A 6000-nucleotide genomic window follows, 5' to 3' on the forward strand; every position below is an offset into this window, starting at 1 on the left:
AAATGTTGAGCACTCTTGATAGGCCCTTTTTCACACAGCCTCCTCTCTACCCTGCAGTATGACAGCTTTGTGTGTTACTTCTCTTTTGTGTATGTCAGTATTAGTTTTGGTGTATAATAAGGTTCTCCAGGGTAAGTCGAATTTGAATTTTGGAGTGTTTATTAACTGTTGCTTGAAATTGTGCAGAATGTCGATTGCAACAAATTAAATTAAAGCAAAAGAGCATCTATATTCATCAGTGCAACTGACCCACGGCTAAAACACAAACAGTGTTTATCACATGAATTTTAGCCTTGTAGATTATACTACAGCTACAGACTACTACAGCTGTATGGCAGGAATTTGAGCTTTGTAACTTTGTGTACTCATTCATTTTATAGCCCATGACTTTGGCAATTAGGCTACACTTGTTTCAAGTGAGCTTTTGTTTTCACTGTCTTGTGAACTTTGGTAGTGTATGATAATTAAGACAAAGACCGTTGTTGTGAATATCAGCATGACTGGCACGAGACCGCTGATATTCAGAACCACAGCATGCCTTCTCATGATATTGCTTTTAAAAAAATACATGTCAACTAGTAATTAAAACATGATACTGAATAACATACAATTTAGACACAATACTGATATTTACTTACTATTCTTTCTTCCACAGTTCCACACGAAACAACTGCTAAGTCATTGCCTCTGAGCAACACATTGTAGCGGTGAATGATTCAGTATTTTGAACAAATCTGTTAAGTGAATGATTAAGTGAACCACTCATGTCAGTCACTTGTTTCTTTACTGAATGAATCAGTATGTTGACCGTTCCAACGAATCGGTTCAATGATTCATTCATAAAGACAATCCCCTGTCGCCTCCTACTGGCGTAACGATAAATTCCAATATCTTGAAATATCTTTTAAATATAATTTTAATTCCTGAAAGGAATTCAGTCTGCATTTAGATAATAAATTTTAATGGGATATGGATAATTAGATCTGTACATACATAGTTTCTATTTTGTATTGTGTATTTTATAAAAAATAATATATGAAACGATAGTACTTAAATGGATAGTTCACCCAAATATGAAAATTTGATGTTTATCTGCTTACCCCCAGGGCATCCAAGATGTAGGTGACTTTGTTTCTTCAGTAGAACACAAATGAAGATTTTGAACTCAAACTGTTGCAGTCTATCAGTCTTATAATGGAAGTGGATGGGAATCACGGCTTTGGGAGTCCAAAAACATACACAAACAAAACCAAATTAAACACTGTGGCTTTTGACAATACATTGATGTGTAAAGACACAAAACAATCGGTCTGTGCAAGAAACTGAACAGTATTTATATTGTTCAGTCTCTGACGTGAGCCGACCCCGCAGTCTGCTTTTGTCACCACTAGTTCATCTGTGTCGGCTTGGTGTGTTCCAGGCTTAAAGTCCAGGACACACCAAGCCGATGGTCAGCTGTCGGCCAACGTCGGGCCATCGTTGAGCATCCGAAGGGCTAGTTTTTTTGGTGTGTTCCACTTGTCAGGCTCACGTCAGTGGTAGTTTGTGTCAGGGCCGTTGGACCATCGGTGAGAGAGAGAACAATGATTGGATGTTCAGTTTAGCAAACAAGTTTGTGCAGGAGAATTCAAGCAAAAGTGATGAAAACGGGCAAGTAAATGAAGCCGGCAGAGACAAAAGTTTTTTGATGTGGCATGATCTTACCAAAGCATTCCAATATGTGAATGTTTTCATAATAACAATTGATGAAAATTATGAAAGTTATCAATGTTACTGATATTCAAAACGGCAAGCAAGCACATCTTTGTTTACGTTTTGTATGTCTGCATTTATCTTGTATATCTTTATGTTTCGGTTTCTCCATTTGAATGACAAATATTTACTATTGATAGCTGCTGATATAGACAGCTAACTCCTCTCACATAGGCACAGAATGCATGTGATTAGTTTGCAGTCGGCCGAAGTCTGTGCAGTGTGTTCATGTGCAACTTTTTGTCCAACGATGCCGACGCGAGGCGACAACACCATCGGCTTTATTCGCTGCTTGTTCGTTGAAGTTGGCTTGGTATGTCTGGCCTTAACTCCTCACTCTTAACTATTCTTGTCCCAGATTAGGGATGGGAGAGTTCTCTGGGTTCGGGCACTCCTTCAGGAAAGCACACCAAATATGCTTACTATTTGCTCAATCCGAATATATATGTAGCCAAATGCCAAGTTCACACTGCATGATTTTCAAAGTCGTCGGATTACCGTTGTTTTCTCACTGCACGAATATGTGGGGTAGCATTCATTTGGCGACAGGAGGTCACACATAGGAAAAATTTCAGACAACTCCTCCCCAAACTTTTATTGGCTGTAGGTCATTGCCGATGTATTTACAGCATAGACTGTATAAAAACATAGACATAGTGTCCGTGACGTCACCCGTAGTTTTCTGAAGAGCGTTTTTGAAGCTCAAAGTGGTCAGAGCGGGCCGTCGCCATCTTGGCAGCGCATCACTCCCGGATAATCGAAAATGGGCAAAAAGGTGGGAGCTGGTTGCTGAAGCCACATCTACCTAGCTCGATGGCAGTGTCACCAGTATAGAACAGGTATATAAAAACACACAAAGTGGCCACGCCCCTTAATTATGCAGAACTTTAACGGTTAAAATAATTTAAACGGATGAGTTATAAAAAAAATTCACCCTCCTCACAGTTGTCATGAAGGGCAAAATTAGCTATATAGACCAAAATAATTTTTTGAACCAGGCTGTAAACATGTTTTTTTCTACTGTAAAGTTGGGCATTTTAACATTAACATTTTAACATGCCGGTTGACAAATTACATTTTAAGTCACTTTTGTGTTCGATTATGACTACGAAGTAAGTCCCCAGAGGGCTCTAATTTACTTATAATAATTTATTATATAGATTACAGTTCTGAGGTCAATATTTATTATTTCTATGTATTTGTCTGAAAATAATGTGATGGACACTTTGTGGTATATTATGGCATAATTCAAAGATGTTTAGGCTGGTCATTTACTGAACTTTAGAACAATATGTAGAATCTGTTTAGAAAATATATAGCCTATTTAATAAAAAAATGGGAACAATTAGTCATAATTGTTTGTGTTTTGTGCTAAATTGTCTGTTGGCCTAGTGCTAGCTGTGTGTTTAATTTCTTTGAATTGCAAGTCAGTAAATTCCTCTTTCTGCCATTCCAACTCATGCGCCGTGCCCAATTCAATTCAAATTCCAATTTTCCCAGCCCTGGTGCTCAGGCATTTGTGTCCTGAGGATCAGCACAGCCTGTACCGACTAGCAGGGAGAAGCAGCGAGTCGGTTATGGAGTTGTGTATGGTGGAGTGTCAGCTGGGCTCTGGATGCATCCTTCCTCTGATGAGACTGGAGATGCTGACTCACTCCTACAGCTATAGTGGGTGATTAAAGTGTAATGCCATGTGTGCCACCTCCACATACTGCACATGCACACACACACAGCCTGACTGGTCATGCAAAAGTAACAAATCTCACACTCACAACTGCACATGTACAAACCAAAGTAGTCATGGTGGTTTGTCAGCGTTTGTCAGCGTTTGTGCAACGTAAGATCAAACCGCAGCTGTAACTTTCCTGAAGGCCACACTTCTCTTCACGGTGAGTAACACACATCGGTTAAGGACATGGCACACACTGTGTGGGGGCTCGTGAAGAATGTAGGCTGTTGGAAGAGGGACTAAGAGGGGGAGGCTATATTACCGCTTATACGTCTTCAGTCAGGCTTTTCACTCTTAAGTACACGTCGCGCAATTATTAAGAAAAATGCGTGCGGTGGGTGGTCCTGACCTCGCTAATTACCACAGATTGCACACACACAGTACCGACATATTTGCTAAAATGTCAGACGGGCCAAACAGAGAGTCTCTCACATATCACGAGCTTTGTAACGACGCCGTACTGTGGGAGAGGCTGTAATTAAAAAGCCAAACATGTTGTGTTGAAGTTAATACGTGGATCTCAGTGTTCGCTCCAGCGTGAGGCAATTTGGAGGGGTACATTTAATACTTTGCTCTCTCTTACAGAGTTTACGAGCTTGTCAAATGCTCTGCGGATTTTAAGGGCTGAAGTAAACAGCATGCGTGAGTTCCAAGTCCTAATTACCTCTAAATGTCGGAGGATTTGAGAAAACTTCCTCTGGAATAAACTTCTGCTCCAGGTTTGTTTGAAAGGCCTGTCAGTTTTCTGAATCCTATTGTATACCTAGTGATCAAGAGGTTAACCACTTCCTTTAAGGATGCAAAGACTGGCCTGTGATTGGCTGCAGCCAGCTTGATGACGCGGCCAATCGCGGGTCTGGTTGGTCTGAGTAGGCTTTCTGTGGGATAAACTTCTGGGAAAGGTTTGTTTGAAAACTTTGCCCATTTTGGATTTCTGAATCATATTGTATAAAAGAGTTTAGTGATCAAGAAGCTATCCGCTTCCTTTGACATCCACAATACAGGGCTGACATTGGCTGTGGCTGGAGCGGTGATGATGACACATCTGTCACGAGGCAGCACCATGTTTCTTCTCGTCCCGGTGGTGGTGACCTGTCTCCCCACCACATGCCCACCCTGAAATGCATCCCACTTAGAGCCAGGCCTCTCTCTCTCTCACTCTCATGCCGGTTCTGCCCACTTCACTACATAGAGAGAAGGAAAATAATAACTTCATTATAGATCTGCCTCAAAAGGTTACCCTACAGCTCACCTACACCTATTCCATCTCCCACACTCTCAGCTCAGCTTATTATTTGTTGATGCTTCTCACTTATAGTTCTACATGTACTGCGATGTGGTTGCAGTGCATTTGTCTCCTGTATATGCTCCTCGTAAATAGCCTCGTTGATCTGAATCCATTATTGACCTCTCCTATAATGAAGTGTGTGGTTGGCACAGAGCTATAACATGATTCCTAGAATGGAGTCTCATTTGCGTTGTTTTGAAAAGGCTGTATTAAAATGACAGTGGTGATAGAGGTGTTCTTTATGTTACTGACGTCAATGAAAATGAATACCTGTATAACACTGACTAAACAAAGGCTATATATACTTTACTGCTGCCCTAGAAAAAGATAAATCAGTTTATTTCCAACAGAATATATTTATTTATTTATTTATTTATTTATTCATTCATTCATTAATGAATAATGTAACATAATTTAACAACATATATGACCCTGGACCACAAAACCAATCATAAGTAGCAGGAGTATATTTGTAGCAATAGCCAAAAATACATTGTATGGGTCAAAATTATCGATTTTTCTTTCATGCCAAAAAACTTTAGGATATTAAGTAAAGATCATGTTCGATGAAGATATTTTGTAAATTTCCTACCATAAATATATCAATATATCTTAATTTTTGATTAGCAATATGCATTGCTAAGAACTTAATATTAAGGCTTTAAAGTCTTGAATGAGGAACAGACCAAAACAAGACGCAATTTTTTTTTTGCCTTTAATTTGATAGGACAGTGACAGTGTAGAGAGGACAGGAAGGGATGTGGGAGAGAGTGAGAGGGGGATGGGATTGGAAAGGTCCACGAGCTGGGACTCGGCACGCTGCCCACGAGGCTAACGGCGTTGACAGTATAAATCATTATTCAATGAAAATTATTTTTCTAAAATGAAAAATAAATGAATAAAAGTACATATGAACCTTTGTGGCAGGTTTTGAATGTCATTCTGAAGGAATTAACAATTAAGCCGTTGCTGATGTTTTTTTAATGGTTTCCATGGCATTAGAAGGGTTGCCCTGAAATATATCCGTGAATGAACTGCATAACAGATTATACAGCTGAGCTGAATATTCAGACCAGTAACCCTGAACGGCTTCCAGACATGTGTTTTCTTTAAACATGACAAAGTGCCCCAAATATGTTTTTATGTAACAGAGAGATTGAGGAAAGCCCTTTCAGGCCATCTTGAGAAAGAATCGCCAGCTTCGTGTTTCATTACATTTGATTGTTTTCCT

At 39.7% G+C, this 6000-nt stretch overlaps 1 long non-coding RNA gene across 1 annotated transcript in view; it reads right to left on the bottom strand.

Moving 5' to 3' along the window:
- The window catches only part of LOC122136190, a 28434-nt gene extending 27724 nt beyond the window's left edge, over positions 1 to 710 (bottom strand). The window contains exon 1 of the long non-coding RNA XR_006153998.1: positions 639 to 710. This is a non-coding gene — a long non-coding RNA (uncharacterized LOC122136190). The remainder of the gene's footprint in view (positions 1 to 638) is intronic.
- Positions 711 to 6000: the final 5290 nt, after the last annotated feature.

The sequence above is a fragment of the Cyprinus carpio genome, chromosome B2 (genome assembly GCF_018340385.1).
Source record: "Cyprinus carpio isolate SPL01 chromosome B2, ASM1834038v1, whole genome shotgun sequence".
NCBI classification, from domain to species: Eukaryota; Metazoa; Chordata; class Actinopteri; order Cypriniformes; family Cyprinidae; genus Cyprinus; species Cyprinus carpio.